Consider the following 16410-nt stretch of genomic DNA (forward strand, 5'->3'; position numbering starts at 1 on the left):
AAAATTCCAATAATAAGATACTTTAATTTTTATTTCGTTTATTCCAACTATCCAATTTTTTTGGATATCCTTGTAAAAATCCTACAAAAAAGTGTTTCTATTACACACTTCACAAAAAAGTATCAACATTCTTTCTCGGTTATCTTTATCTATGAGTTTATTATTATAGGCGTTGCTAATCGTCAATCTTTTTCGTCCTTTTTAGTCGGGTAAATTCTGTATGGAGTAAATAAAGAGGAACTACAACTTCTCTATAGAAAGCCAGCGATGTGTGCGAATCTGTTTTATTACTCCGATAGGACATTTTGGAAGAGCTATTATCACTGAAAAGCTAACCAAGGCAGTGGCGTAGTACACACATTATTTTTGGCGTCGTACAAATTTGGATTTATCTAATTATTAAAGCGTTGTTGGTGTCCCAAAAGATTATAAATTAATTTATTTTTTGAATTATTTTATTATTACGGTATTAAAGATTTGTTTTCTTTAATTATGAAAATAGAACTGAAAGGATTCCGAATATTTAGTAAAGTTTAATGAGTAAAGGAACTAAATATATAACAATTTGTTTCTAAATAAAAATCAAAACAAATGATACCTACCAGAAATACAAACATACCATTTTTGTTGAGAATAAGCCACAATTTTACTTTAAAATTAATTTTATTTGACGTTTTGATAATAAATAATAATTCATAAAGCGAATTCTCCTTGTACTTCATTTTAACTTTAAAATGTCACTAAATTACAAGTATTATAAATTATAATTACATTAATAATTATAGCTTACAATTCACACGGATATCGCTAACAAAATACTTCGCGAATACTGAATAATAAAAGGCTGCCTCAGTGGATTATATAATAAGAACATCTGTTCTAGAAATAGCCAGCGGAGGGAGCCAAATCAGCGCGATAATTCTGGAAAGTTATCGCGACGAGAACATCGATAGAAACGGTACGTGGAACAGTAAGATGAAAAGAGTATTATCATCTTCGCCAAAGCACAGAACCGCAATTAGGATCATGTGACACAAAAATGACGAATTCATGACCATTGCAAAAACCAAACAATAAAAGAGGTTATGTATTAAGGGAAAACTTGTTGAGCAGTCGTCCAACAGAAAACAACGATTATACGATTATACGATTATATTATATAATTGCTGCAAACTTGCAACTCAAATTACGAATATTCATGTGCGTTGGAGCATATTAAGTGAGTATTAAGTGGAGGTATGGATGCTCAAAAGGGACATTAGCAATAGAATAGAAAAATTTGAGATGTAGGTCTGCAGGAGAATCTTAAAAATAAATTGGGTGAATAACGTCACGAACAACGATGTTTTGAAATGAACTGTTGCACTTTATATAAATACTAATTAAATAAATAAATCACATTAAAAGAACATATCACCAGTACTTAAGCACTGAGCAACTTTGGGGCTAATCGCTACCGTTAATATCATACCACGTAGAGAATCAAGGTCTGATTAAATATACATTTATTTGTTACCAAATTACATTGTTTTTATCATATACAAGTAAGTTTACTTGTGTAACATTATTATATACATTTTTGGTTGCAAATTCATATTATTTGTGCTGAACTATATTTCATAATGTGTCGCATACTGAACATTTTACCTTTGTTTAAACATTATTCCAAAGTTTAATAAGGAAAGCCCAAAATGGGTTAGACTTTGCCAGAGGTCATCGCCAACCTTCGCTAAGAAGATGGCACCTAAAGAAGAAGAAACATTATTCACTCTATCGTGTATTTGTATAAAGTATAATTTCACTATTTGAGAGAGTGAGTCATCGTTTAAAGGCCCAGAAATGCGGAAAGCCGTTTGGAAATCCAGTGACGTACACTTACTTTTATTTTGACGTTAATTATATTTTATTTTTCAAATATTAATGTTCGAAATAGGCCACAATATATTTATTTACAAGTTTTTACTGACGTTTCGATTTCTATATCCAAAGACCGCTTTTAAAGATATAAATGATAGTTGTATTTATTTTATTTGTTTATTATTATATATTTTATAATCTTATATTGTTTATTTTCTTTTTTTTTCTATCTTTAAAAATGGAATAGAGATCGAAACGTCAATGTACTAAACATGTAAATAGATATATTGTGGCTTATGTCCAACCTTCTCCCTAAAAATACAGAATGCCACAAACAAGCAGCTATAGAAAAATAAATATATCTGTCATTTGTATGTTTGAAAACGGTCTCTTTATAGAGATCGAAACGGCCGTAAATTAAACATTTGAATAAATATATTGTGGCTTATTTCTAACATTATTTCTAAAAATACAGAACGACAAGCGAAAAGCCATAGAAAATAAATAGTACTATCATTTGTATAATTGAAAACGGTCTCTGGATATAGAGATCGAAACGTCAATAAATAAACATATGAATAAATATTTTGTGGCTCATTCCCTACATTCCCCTAAAAATACAGAATGCCACAATCAAAAAGCTATAAAAAAGAAGTAATTTTGCAGAAAGTTTACTGATACCAACCGGCTGTCGCGGAAGTTACGCTAAAACGTCTTTTGACGTGACCCGTCCTTAAAGAGTTACACAATGAAATTTTTTTAATTTTAAGACAGTTTCCACACCACCCCAGAGGTATGTCTTGTGGCGCGATACTTTTTTTAAATGGGTGTTCGCCAAGAGCCATATTGTCTTATTAAATAAAATGAACAAAACACTTAAACAGTATAAAACAAAACAAAATAAAATCCTATAAAACAAAATAAAATTCTATAAAAACAAAATAAAAATAATGTTTGATGTGTTTAAACACAAACACTATACACACTTACTATGTTCTTCTCGTTTTTTTTTGTTTTTGATTTTTTTATGCTGATGTTCTTATTAAACTATTAGAAAATATTATTCGCTGTCTAAACCTGAAGATGCAGTGCTGCTATCGCTGTCATTATCTTCACCACCTGGTGTAATTATAATTGGCTCTAGTAAAACTTTGATATGAGTGTCAAGTTCCCACATACGATGTTCTTCTTTAATTATGTGGCCTATACATTTAGCCCATTTCTCTGGAGTTACATGGAGGATTGCTTGAATCAAAAGTTTCTTAATTTCGTTTAATTTGAACGTTTTGTTATTGCGTGCTACTTCTCCTTTCACTTGCTCCCAGATAAGTTCAATGGGATTAAGTTCGCAATGATAAGGTGGTAGACGCAGAACTGTGACACCATAATCTTTTGCAGTTTCATCTACAGCATATTTAAGATATTAAATTTTCCTTAACCGTGCAATGTCAAGTAGCTTAATTTTGAGCATAGATTCTTCGTATGCAATCCCCTTTTCTGTAAGCCATTCTTGAATCCTCCCTTTTAATTTCTTTAATAATCACCTGTTTTTTTCGACTCAAATTGAAGAAAACCATCATCAAGAAACCCTGTATCACTTCCTATATGGGTGACGATTAAACGCCGTCCCTTTCCTGATGGAGCTTTTAATCCTGTATATCAGCTTTCTATAAATGCTTCGCGTTTACTTTTGACATTTAAATCTTGCCAAACTTTTCCAACTGTATGACCTTTTCCAACCTTGGTTAATCCAGGTAATATCCAAATAACATATTTTGCATCCAGTGCTGCGAATTTTGCGTATTTCTTCCAAATATTTTCTTCTCCGCACAATAATTTAATTTTTTTGTAATAGCATACTTTTTCTGTTGAGTTTTACATATCGAAAGTTCATTTCACGCATGGTCCTGGTTAAGACTCTACGAGATATCTTGGGTAAGGAGTCATCGTTTTCTAGCTCTTGAGAAATATTTTTCAGTGTTGGAATTTCACTCCGAAAATAAAATGAATGAATTTTTCGACGTATAATATTCCTTGTCTCGTCATCCAAAACAATGCTTTTCCTACCTCTAGTTTTACCTTTTTCTTGTTTTTTATTTTCCGATGTATTTTTAAGTACACGATAAATACAGCTAACGGATACTTTTGTTAAACTGCTACAAATGTCGACCGCTTGGCTAACATTTAATTCCATTTTTCTGCCGACACTTCCTTCATAAACGTTTCGTATTATTACCTTCTCTTCTGACGTTAACATTTTCCGTCTCTTTTGCGGCATTTCATTTTTGGAATCAACATCAGAATTTTGCAGTCTTCTCTTGGAACAACTCGGTTTTTCGTCCAATTCCAATAAAACTCAAACCAAATAATCACAGAATATAACTAAAAATTTACTATAAAACGACAAACTATAACACTCGTATTATCAATAACACGTTTTATCAATAACACAAACTTATCGCATAAAATACCCTACCCTCAGAAACGCCAATGTAATGAACTATTGTTGATGGGCACTCGCTCGACAAAAACTAGTTTTACGGCTTTCTGTGGATCTGAATTGAAACCGAGTTCCGTCGCTAATTCCAAAGTTGCCAAACGATTGAAAAATATTGTTTTAAAATATCGATTTTTATTTTATAGATTTAAATGTAACGAAACGGAACATATAAATAAAATTTATTTCATTACAATTTTATGCTTAATTTTTACTATTGAAAAAATCAAGTTTTTTTGTATTTTTATGACAGTAATAATCGCTGCGTGGAAGAATACAGGTTTTGTATGACCATAATTACTACTTGTGAACAAGAATTGGCTACACTGTACGACAACTTCTGGTCAAGTCTACTATAGAGAAGCACAAATAAATATACTACTTTATATATTCTGTAATTTCTTATGAGGAAACGCAAATTGCAATCGAGAAAACAGGCAGTTTTCGAGGGCCGCTGTGTACATTTAAATTTGAGGATATTCGGCGTTTAAACTATGATATCACTCTTCTAAATTGAGGGTTTCTACTATAGTTACTACAGATTCTGTTTCATTTGCCTTTATTACTAATTGTATTGTCATGGATACTATAATAAGGTGCTTCGTTTACGAATTATATTAATTTCATTATCATTATGTATTATTAATGATTTTATCTTCGATTTGCTTTTATTACCATCTGTATTAAGTTTAATATAATTTACATATTTCATGTCTGATTGCATTTTGTATGCCTTTATTAACAAGTTTTTGCAAATAACTTTACATGTATACAAGTATTATCTAAGCTGAAATAATCAGACTCGAGACCTTCGAATTTGTCTAGAGCATTAGGCTCTTAACTGATATATTAAATAACATAGCCATTACAGTTGTATGAAAAAAAATTAGATTGTGCGACTAGAATAATTTTTGGAACAGAAAAATTTTCTACTAGGGATTTAATTTTATTTAGAAGAACTTCAAGATTTGGGAGAATATATACTAAAAATAACATAGATTTAAATGAAAAATTTCGAGATACTTCATGACATCCTTGCATACCTTTCGTACTTACTAATGCTCTAAAATAGCTGTACTACGTTTTGTAGAGAAATTCTTAGGAAACGTTTTATTAAACTTTTTTACTAAATAGTTTTTAAAAATGCAAAGTTGACAAACTTTGGTATATACTTTTCAGACACATTTGGTTTGAAGCATTGTCATTAAGCTAATTAATTTGTGTATCAGTAGTAGTTCTTATTGATGATATATTTAGGTCTTTTTATATTCTCAACATTTTCGTCAATTCTTCCCTAATTTTTCTTTAATGTCAAGATAACTGTCATTGTCATATTTACATCACGTGTACCACTAATTTCATCGTTGTTTACTGTAACAACGAAGGACTTTAGCCCATAATATTGTGGCAATTAACTCATAAATTACTAAAAAATTAAACCAAATAGAGATTTAAAACTTCTCTGAGCTGGGTTAGAATGCAAAGGGAGGAATCATGATAGTCCTGCCTATAATGATCCTCAATAAATATTAGCAATGTAATGAGTGCAGTGCAGAATGTGTGAAAGTTATAAATATATCAATACAAATTTAAAATGGTACAAACTAAATATAATATTGTTATTATCACTGAAAGATGTTATCACTTTTATATAACAAAAAAAAAACAATATAAAAACATAACCTTGAAGAGTTTTAAGTAGAAATTAGGTCTCTAAAACTCACAATAACTAAAAAAAAAACTTTTAGAAACAAATTTTATATGATCTAGAAACACTAAATAATAAGGAGCTTATAAGAACACATAACAAGGAACATTATTAAATTGTCTTTCAGAAGACAAAAAGAACACAATTTTGAGCTTATTTCACATAACACCCAATCTATGGGTCAATAAAAAATTGTCACTAGCCTGGAGATCCATCCTTTTGATATTTTAAAAACTTACGGCCATATTCTGGTTCTCTACAACTTCCTGAAGATCCCTGTAAAACATACAAGTGGTTTTATTTTTTTAATACCAAAAAAGGCTACAGAGACAAAGGACTTCAACGAATATTTGATACTTTATTCCATAGTTCAATCTATAGCCCAATCCATATTATGGTTGACAAAATAATCCACAATACAACTAATTCTCAAAACAACCCAAATTATAATTTTCAAAAAATATGGTCAGAGGTTTAAATGCAGTGGTGCAGAACTAGTTAGAGCGGCAGTCAATAGAGCCCTCATAACCATGATGATTTCCAACCTTCGATAGAAGATGGAATTTAAAGAAGAAGAAGATAGTCAATGGGTCTCTGTGGTCTGCTTACTTCAATATACGAAACAAGACGCAACGACTACAATGAATTGCATTGATCCGAAACAGTATCCTTGACTCGTCCAAAATAAGTTCTGCTGTTAGTGAAATTTATTACATTACGTTATTAACAAACCGTTTTTCACTTTTACTTCAAGAACCTTTATCTTCTTATCGTTGTGGAAATACCACGAGCTAGATAAAATGTATTTTGTTAAGGGCTTGCAATCTGAAAACAGTTTCTAATTTGTCTTTTAGTTAAAACTACACACTTCAATTTGGTTAGGTTGCTTTTGTATTTTTTAGTTATTGATCTAATTTTTGACATTTAGCAAATGTTTTGTTCCGCCCCTGACTACATATATAGATAAATTCTTTCAAATTTATGTAGTGTACAGAATGCGGAGCGATAGAAAACGACCCCCTCATTTAAGTAACTCTATTAGCATTCGATTACGTCCCATTACTACACCAATGATCCACTTTTATTGGGTTTTTAGTTGAAAGGGATGGATTCTTTGTGCGCTACTAATTCTGATAAACATAATAAAGCAATTACTATTCGTGTTTGTTCTCGTAAAATTTATTGCACTACCGACCGACGATTTGTTTTGTTCCATCGGAGATTTGTCTGAGTTGGTGCATTTCCCCTTCGAGTTATGATTGCTTTACCCCGAAAATGCTTTTGATGATCCGTTATCTACATAAATCTACAAATAAAGACATCACAATCATTCTAGTGGATTTTTACGAAAGACTTGAAGGACAAATATAGCAATAAGCACAGTTCATTGAAAATACAATTTACCATTTTCATAAGACTGAAGATTGTCGTGTATCATTGAAGCTTTTGCAAAAAAGGCTAGACTTAGTGGACTGGACGTTCAAGTGGAATAGACGTGTGAATTCTCCCCACAAGATTGTAAACGATTTGGGAAACGAAAGAAGAAAACGACTTGTCATCCTAGCCTTTTATATAGATAGACTGGTGTAGTAGAAAGATGGTTTGCTAAATTTAAACGTAGTCGTATAAGCCTTGAAGATGATCCACGTCAAGGACGTACAAAAACCGTAATAGTACCAGAAATCTTAGAAAAAGTACAGAATATCTTATTGTAAAATCGTGTAGTGACTAAAAGGGATTTAGTAGAAGCTCTAATATCTCATTGTGCAGTGTAACCAATATTTTTACTAAAGTATTTAATTTTAGAAAGCTGTGTTTACAATGGGGCAACATTCGTTAACAATGGGACAAAAACACATTCGAATGCAACTTTCTCGGTAACATTAAGAGCATTTTCGAAAGGATACAGTGGAATTTGTGCATCTATTTATGACTGTGGTTGGGAATTGGATCTATTACCATAATCCTAAACCAAACAAGAGGCTAAAGAGTGGTGTGCATCTGGTTCCTCGGCTCCGAAACGAGTTCGCGTCCAGAAATAGGCCACGAAGGTGTTACCATCAGTTTTTTTGGAATGGGAAACAAATTTTGTTTGCGGATTACTTGAAAACTGGTAAAACAATAAATTTTTAATATTATTGTAACCTTTTAGACCAGCAAATCGTAAAAAAAACCCAGTTGGCAGAAGAAAAAAATCCTTTTTCATCAGGACAATGCACCATGTCATACAAGCATTTTGACAATGGCTAAAATCCATGAATTTCAGTTCGAATTGTTGAAGAATAATGCCAAACTTGTAAAATTTGTACAAACTGCTCTTGTTAATGGCAATTAGATGAAAGAAAAACAATAAATAATTTATTTCAAAAATTGTTCAATGTATAATGTTAGAATTTAGATTAAAAAAATGTTTTTTACCCGATTGTTTAGTCAAATAAATCTGTAAAAGACCATATGGTAGTCCTTTGTGACCAGATTCGGTCGCTGAATAAATAAATGCTAATTTAAAACAGATAGAAATCAGCAGATATGTTTAAATGCACCCCTTAATGGATACATGAAATGCCAACATTACGCTGTAGTGTAAAATTACAAAAAGGGCGTCTAAGTGGATATATTTTTAGGATGTTGACATGTGTCTCCTGAATTTAAATGTACCTATCTAATTGGGATTTGATTGTCGATAGCCAGTGGATTGAATTACCAGAAATAGGGTTGCTAAAATATATTTTCTGTAGCTGGTTAAAAAAACGAAAAGTGAATAATAATAAAACATAAATTAATAATAACAAATGAAACTAACAACAGTGCCGGCGTTTAAACTGTAAACAAGTAAAATAGAGATGTTCAAAAATAAATTGTAGATGAAAAAAATTTTTTAAAGAAAGTTAGATTAGCAAAAATAGTATTAGACGACATGAAACGTAATTCGAATAATGAGAAATTATTAAGGAAGATCTTCACGAAGTAATAAATGGAAAGGTAAAAAACATATTAAACAATGAAATTTCAACATACGAGACGGTGGAATTAGAATGTTTAAATAAAAGTTAAAAAAATATATAGGGGTCCCAACTAGATGTGCACAGGTATTGGTTAATCTATTTGTTAATATACAAGTATTCATTCGATGCAATAATAAATTAATTGGTCCAAGGTTAGTTTATCAAGATTTGCCGCAGGGATCTGAGCCCTCTGTCGTTTAATCTAGATACTATGGATATACATGATATGGGTATTAATTGTAATATTTTACAATACGCCAATGATTTCTGTCTTTATACTTCTGAAAATTCTTATCAGGAATGTATTGATTCAATAAAACGGATTTTGTACAATGCAAGAGAATACTTTCTTCACCAAGGGTTGAAACTTACTTCGAATAAATCCGCTGTGGTATTGTTTACTCGTCTTCGCTTACCGAAAAAATCCAGTATTAGAATTTATAATCTAAGTATACCTGTCCGAAAACACTATACTTAACTCGGCGTCACACTTGATACCAAATTAACATAGGAAGAACGTGTTAATAACTGTTTAATTAAATGCGAAAACAACCTAAATGTTTTAAAGGTAGTTAACCTAGGGTTAATCTAATGTATTATAGGGCATATGCCGGGTCAATTCTTAACTATGGTTGCTTTTTATATGCGTCTGCTACAAATAATAGACTTAAAAAATTAGACCGAATCCGGTACAAAGCTCTGCGTTTGGTTTTGGGTGCACTTAAATCTACACCTATTAAAAATCCATTAGCCGAATGTATGGAACCTGCATCAGATTTAAGACGTCTTTTTTTAGCTAAAAAGTTTATTCTTAAACGTCAAGCTAATAACCAAACCTACCTATTGCAAAAAATATCCGACATATCTATGTCTAACTTAGTTGACAAATGGTGGCATAACAAAATGTCTCTAACTTTAGCTATAACATTTCCTAATGTTTCTTTAGAAACATTGTTGATAACAACGCTATTCAACTTCAGAAACAACTTGCCAAATTTGATAAGCCATATAGAATTTTCAAAAATGGGTCAAAATCCATTTTAGGCATATATATACAAAAACAGTATTATCGTCAAAATTTTAGAAAATCAGCTAAAGCTACTTAAAGGAAATAATTCATTCTCTTTCATTCGGGTAAAGGGACATGCTGGTATCTCGGATAACACCAATGCGATTTTTTTGCTAAAAAAAGCGGCTTCAAAAGGATTAGAAATTAGTTGGCTGAAGAAGGGATTTAGTCTCGCTGCGTAAACAAGAATTAAAAGAGAACTGGGAAATTGAATGGAATGCTTTCTGTAACATAAGAAAAAACCTTTATACAAAAATTCACACTATTTTACCCACTTGTTAGATGCGTTGTTAATCATGCTACTATGGAAGCCTATCTTCATAGATTTAATTTAGGTGAAACAGAACTCTGCGATTGTAATGGTAACACTGATGATATCAATCATTGGATGTTCGGGTGCATACATAATGATGCTGCTTTTAAGTATCTATTGGAGAATCTAATAATAGGAATGGAAAGGATGGAATCTGTAGTGTCAATGTATAAATCTAGCTTTGTTCCCTCTGTCTATCCTTATGTTATATATTTAATTCCTACCCGTTGTCTCTAGTGTGTTGTAATAAAGTCGCTATAAAAGGCACCTTAGCGTGAAAAGTATTCCTACATTATGTAATCCCTTGTTGGTTCTAAATATTTACTTTAAGTTGATTAGGGCCCTGAATGTAATGAATGAAAATATGGTTTCTTCTACTGATTCTTGTGATACTGATATTTACATTATATTTTTAATTTACCTCTTTAATTTTAAATTTTTAGGGAAAAAAAATTATTTCCTCTAAGAAAATTTCTTAGAAAATTGAAATTTGGTACACATATTGCTTGTAGTGTAAGCAAAACTCATTTGAATTTAGGATCACTAGGTCTTTCTATACTTCTCGTATTCTTCTCTTATATCCTTACAGATTTTCATTTTCTCAAACAAAAGTTCTTGAAGACTTGAAATTTAGTACATATATTACTCATGGTGTAGGTAAGAACTCATTTGAATTTGGGATGAATGGATCTTCCTCTTCTTCTCGCATTTTTCTTCTTATATCCTTACTTTTTTTTCTAATTATTTAATTCTTTTTATTGTAATAACAGTGATAAAGTAGTGAAACTTGTTACATATATGTTCCGCTAGATGCAAGAAGCATTATTAGCCTCTTGAACTACATATACAAGCTCTTCACTAGGTTAGTGACATCAAGATTGGAGAAAAAATTAGATTTCTACCAACCGAGAGAGCAGGCAGAATTCCGTATCAATTATGGTACCAATGATCACCTCCATGCAGTACAGACACTCATTGAAAAATTTATAGAATAGAACAAACTTCTTGTCCTCACTTTCATAGATTTTCATAAAGTGTTCGACACGATCGAAATAGACAACCTTATACAAACAATAAATAACTGCAGGATTGACCATAGGTATAGTGAACTTATTTACAATATTTACAAAAATTCCACTATGGCTGTTAAGATACACGATAAAATTCGACCAATAAAAATAAAACGTGGGATAAGGCAAGGAGATACATTGCCACCGAAATTATTTATAACGGCATTAGAGTATGCCTTTAAGATGGCCAATTATGAAGAAAGAGGATTAACAATAAATGGCGAAAAGCTGAACCATCTCCGTTTCGCAGATGGCATTGTCCTTATCACAGATAATTTAGAAGAAGTGTTAAATGAATTGGACTTTGCATGTTCGAAGGTGGGCCTCAGAATGAACTTGACCAAAACTAAGTTTATGACAAATATTCTCCCCAATAACCATTTAACTATTCAAGATAAAGTAGTAGAACTGGTGGAGAAATATACGTATTTGGGTCATAAAATAAAAATCACCAGGGGATAACCAAACATGCAAAATGCAAAGACGAATCCAAATTACTTTAGCGTGGACAGCCTTTGGAAAACTACGAGACACACTTAGGGCCAACATACTGATTAGCCTCAAAAGAAAAGTATTTGACCAATGGGTATTACCGGTCATGACCTATGGGGCCGAAACTATGACTCTAACCAAGACTACGGCTTCGAAATCGAGAGTGGCACAGAGACGAATGGAACGCTCTAAGCAAAATTACAAATTGTAGGCCAAGAGCAGACAAACTTAGCATAGGAAGACCACCTACACGTTGAGTTAACGTCATCAGGCGTATGACCAAAAATTGGCAACAAAAAACACAAAATCGTAAAGAATAGAGGAGTTTAAGGGAGGCCTATGTCCAGCAGTGGACGTGATAAATGAAGGCTGGATGATGATGATCATGAGATGTAAGAAGGAATATCAGCTTTTAAATTTAGCGTACATATATTCTTCTTCTTTTTATATTTTTATTCATTTTCTTTTCTTTCTCAAAAGAAACGTTACAGACATTTTTTTTCTACATATCTTTTTTATATCGTATCTTTATCACATGTGCAATAGGAAATTCTGTATATTTCTTAATTTTTTAAAGAATATTGTCATTAGGGTTTTCCAGAATTAATTTATAAGTTGAGGTCCTAAAAATCCTTAGAAAATCGAAGATTATACAGCGCTTCCTCTCTCAAAGGTGATAAAAAATCTATGGGACAGAGTAATCGAGGATTATCCACTCGACTAGAAGATATAGTCGAAATAAAAAAAAAACAAGCAACTCGTATCAGCTACAATACAAAACAAAAATAACCAGGTGGACTGTAGAAATTGAAGTCCAAGCATTAAATAAAAGTAATGATATTAGAAATTTACACCATAACGTAGAAAACATTATTAAAAAATTAAATATCAAATCAAACTACAGTTTCGTGCAAAAATTCTTAAACTTGGTATAAGTGAAATGAAGATGTTAGTAAAAACTGCTCATTTTGCGGAAGAATTATTACATATTTTATTAATTATTTACACATCTTTTTTATACCATATTTTTTATCACATATACCACAGGAAATGCTGTATAATTCTTGATTTTCTAAATGGATATTTTCAGTGGGGTTTTCTAAAGTTGAGGTCCTTACGAACCATAAAAAATCAAAGATTATAATCTTTGATTTTTTAAAAGCGGTATGTCCTGTAAGGACATACCACTCGACTAGAAGATAGAGTCGAAATAAAAAAAGGAACTCGTATTCAACTCTAGCAACAATACAATGAAAAACATTTAGGTGGACTGTAGAAATTGAAGTCCAAGGATTAAATAGATTTTCGAAATTTACATCCCACGTAGAAAACAATATTAAAAAATAAAGTGACAAGAAAAACTGTAATTTCGTGCAAATATTAAGTTACATTATATTCGTCAAGTGAAATGAAGATGGTAGCAAAAACTGCTCATTTACGGAAGAATTAATTTATAAATTTTATGAAAAAAAATTCAACTAAAGACTAGTATATGACGATGTAAAGATAACAAATCGTAAAGTGAAGAAGAGTAGATAGATGGGTTAGAAAATCTTATATACTAAAACACTAAGCCCTTTTCTTGTCCACCACTTTACTCAAAAACCATATTAGATAATTAAAATATTTTTTCGGAATATTATTAGTATTACGTATGAGATTGTCAAGATATACTTTTGGTACAAAAATTCACTTCCGGTTTTGAGATGACCGAAAGTTAAAATTTACTTTAAGTTTTAGACCCCACAATGTATATATGGATCGAAAGGTCTCGTCGAGACGAATCTAAATATGTACTTCCGGTTGCGATCCGACACCGGAAGTGACCCGAAACGCGCATAAAACGTCAAGATAGAGCAAATCTGACACCGGATTCGTGATCAGCATGCAAAATTAACTGCTAAATGATATCCATGTCGACATTCGATGAACTAAAAATTGCATTCCAGTTTTGAGGTCGACTTCCGGTTTCGTTTTTATTAGTCAAATCAATAGAGAATTCAACGTAGAGTTCAAAAATGTAAGTTCACGAAATTATCATTTATAGTTTTTGAGTTATTGATAAAAATATTTTTACTTCCGGTCATTGTATATATTGTATATTTTTCTCGCAAAATAAAAATTTCATTTAAAAAACTCGATGTCGAGTTGGTCCGCTAGTATAGAAAAAAAGGAAAATGAAAGAAAGACAAAAATACTTCCGCAGAAAAAAACCTCTGTTGAAGATAATAAAAAATGATCGTAATAGAGATAATAATGTTAAAAATAAATGTTAAATAAGACCTAAAAGTTAAAAGATTAATAGACTGATTTGAAATAAGAGATTATTCGAAAATAAAAATTTATAGTTCAACTTTCCGACAGATAAATAATTCCCAAGAAATAAAGCTCTTTAACACACATTACCGCAAAGTTCTCCAAACACCTTATTAAAACTTTCGGTAACGTAAATCATTCTGCTCGCAGAGCAGAGGTGTAAATTTCGGGACGTACCGAGTACTAAATTATGAATATAGATATAAAGTGTGTATCTCGGAAACGCTTTCAAAATTAAAGCTAAATATTTATGGGGTGCTGCAAATCGGCTGCTTTTATATTACTTATACAGTAAAAGTAGCTATAAAAGCTCTCTAAAGCTCTTCCGGAAGCCGAGCTTCTCGGCAAAGGCGGAGGATGGTAAGGCAGAAAAGGAAGAACTAGGAAGTTATATGTATTAAATAAATTATCGCAAATTTGTATATCAGTACATATATGTTTTTAAGGTTAAAACAAGGCTTTTACCAATGTAAATATAAACACCATTCGATTATTACAAGATTACAATAGAAAATTGTAATTAGATTACTAGAAAGGAGTATTAATAGTATATTACATAACGAGAGTTGTAAGAAGCTTATTACATGCGAGTAACAAAGTTGGGCGCGAGCCGTGTAGCGGCGAGCGCATTAATTTTACAAGCATGTAATAAGCTTACAACTCAAGTTGTGTACTATACTTTTTCTACGATTATTTTCATTTATAAAAATAAAAAATATAACAAGTAACTTTTATTTATTTAACAAAATTCGGGAACAATTTAAATTAAACATTTATTTATAATAATTAATTGTAAAATTTTGGCAACTATTTATAACTATACCCTTATCCGAGTTTGGCGGTTGTTCAATAATACGTGATGAATGGTAAGATGACGTAAACTATACGGTGTGTTCTTTTTGAACATTGGTATTTTCAGTGTATGTAATGGTCTGTAAATTACTTTCAATTGAATTTATAATTCTATTGGCTGTTGACGTCCTATTATTTATTGACTCATCGACATATCCTCCGGTCGTTGTTGAAGATTTCCATCCGCGATGTCGTTTAAGAGCCATTAAATCACCACCAGCAACTACCAAAATAGTGGCAGAAGTTCGTCTTAAACTGTGACCTGTGTACATTTTGGGATCTGGTAACTTTAAATATTCGGCTATTTGTTTAGGAACACCGCCTATTTTGTTTAATCCTACCACATGTTTCGTACATTTACCTGTTTGATAATTAAAAAAAAAATTGATTTATTTGCGGATCGCTAATCTGTAGTCGAATTTCTATATATTGTTTGCAGATTTTATAGAAATTTGCGGAAATAACGAAAGATCTACATATTTTGGTTTTCGTATCAGGAATTTTAACCAATAACATGGTACTTAAATCATCAATGTCACAAATTTTAAGATTTTTTAACTCTTGTTTCCTACAAGCTCCACATATTCCAATAATTGCAATAACCTTAAAATAAAAGTATTATAAGTAGGCACATTTATGTTATGATTTTAAATAACATACCTTTATTAACAAATACTGTATATCAGGAGCTCCATTAAAAAAAGTTTTATTTGATCAGGATGTAAAATTTTAGATTTTTTGTTTTTAAAACCTTTTGATTGCCTTTTTAGATAAGCTCGCAATTTCGGGTAATTTTCAATATTAACATTATTTTTCAAAGTTATAACACTTCTTAGCATAGAATATATTGCCCGTAATAAGGATGGTTTAAATTTCTTAGCGATTTTTCCAAAATAAGGCAAGAGTATGTTTTCAGAAAATGAATTTACATTATTTGTTGTACGCCAATCCATAAATTGCTGATACCTATATACTGTATCGAGAAATTTAGTGTCTTATTTAAAAGTTATTTTAATAACAGCTATAAAACTGAATAATCCCTTGTAAATACTCTATTGTTGTATAATTATCACAGCTATCCAAGCTGACAGGACCGGCATCTAGCCAAGTCAACTGTAGGTTAGTACATATAATTAGATCAAATATTATCATTCAAGCGTAATGTCAAAAAACTCCTTTTATAAACATACAAATTTCCCATAATTATTGTATTCTTTTATTAATCATTATT

This window comes from Diabrotica undecimpunctata, chromosome 7 (genome assembly GCF_040954645.1).
Source record: "Diabrotica undecimpunctata isolate CICGRU chromosome 7, icDiaUnde3, whole genome shotgun sequence".
In the NCBI taxonomy this organism is placed as follows: domain Eukaryota; kingdom Metazoa; phylum Arthropoda; class Insecta; order Coleoptera; family Chrysomelidae; genus Diabrotica; species Diabrotica undecimpunctata.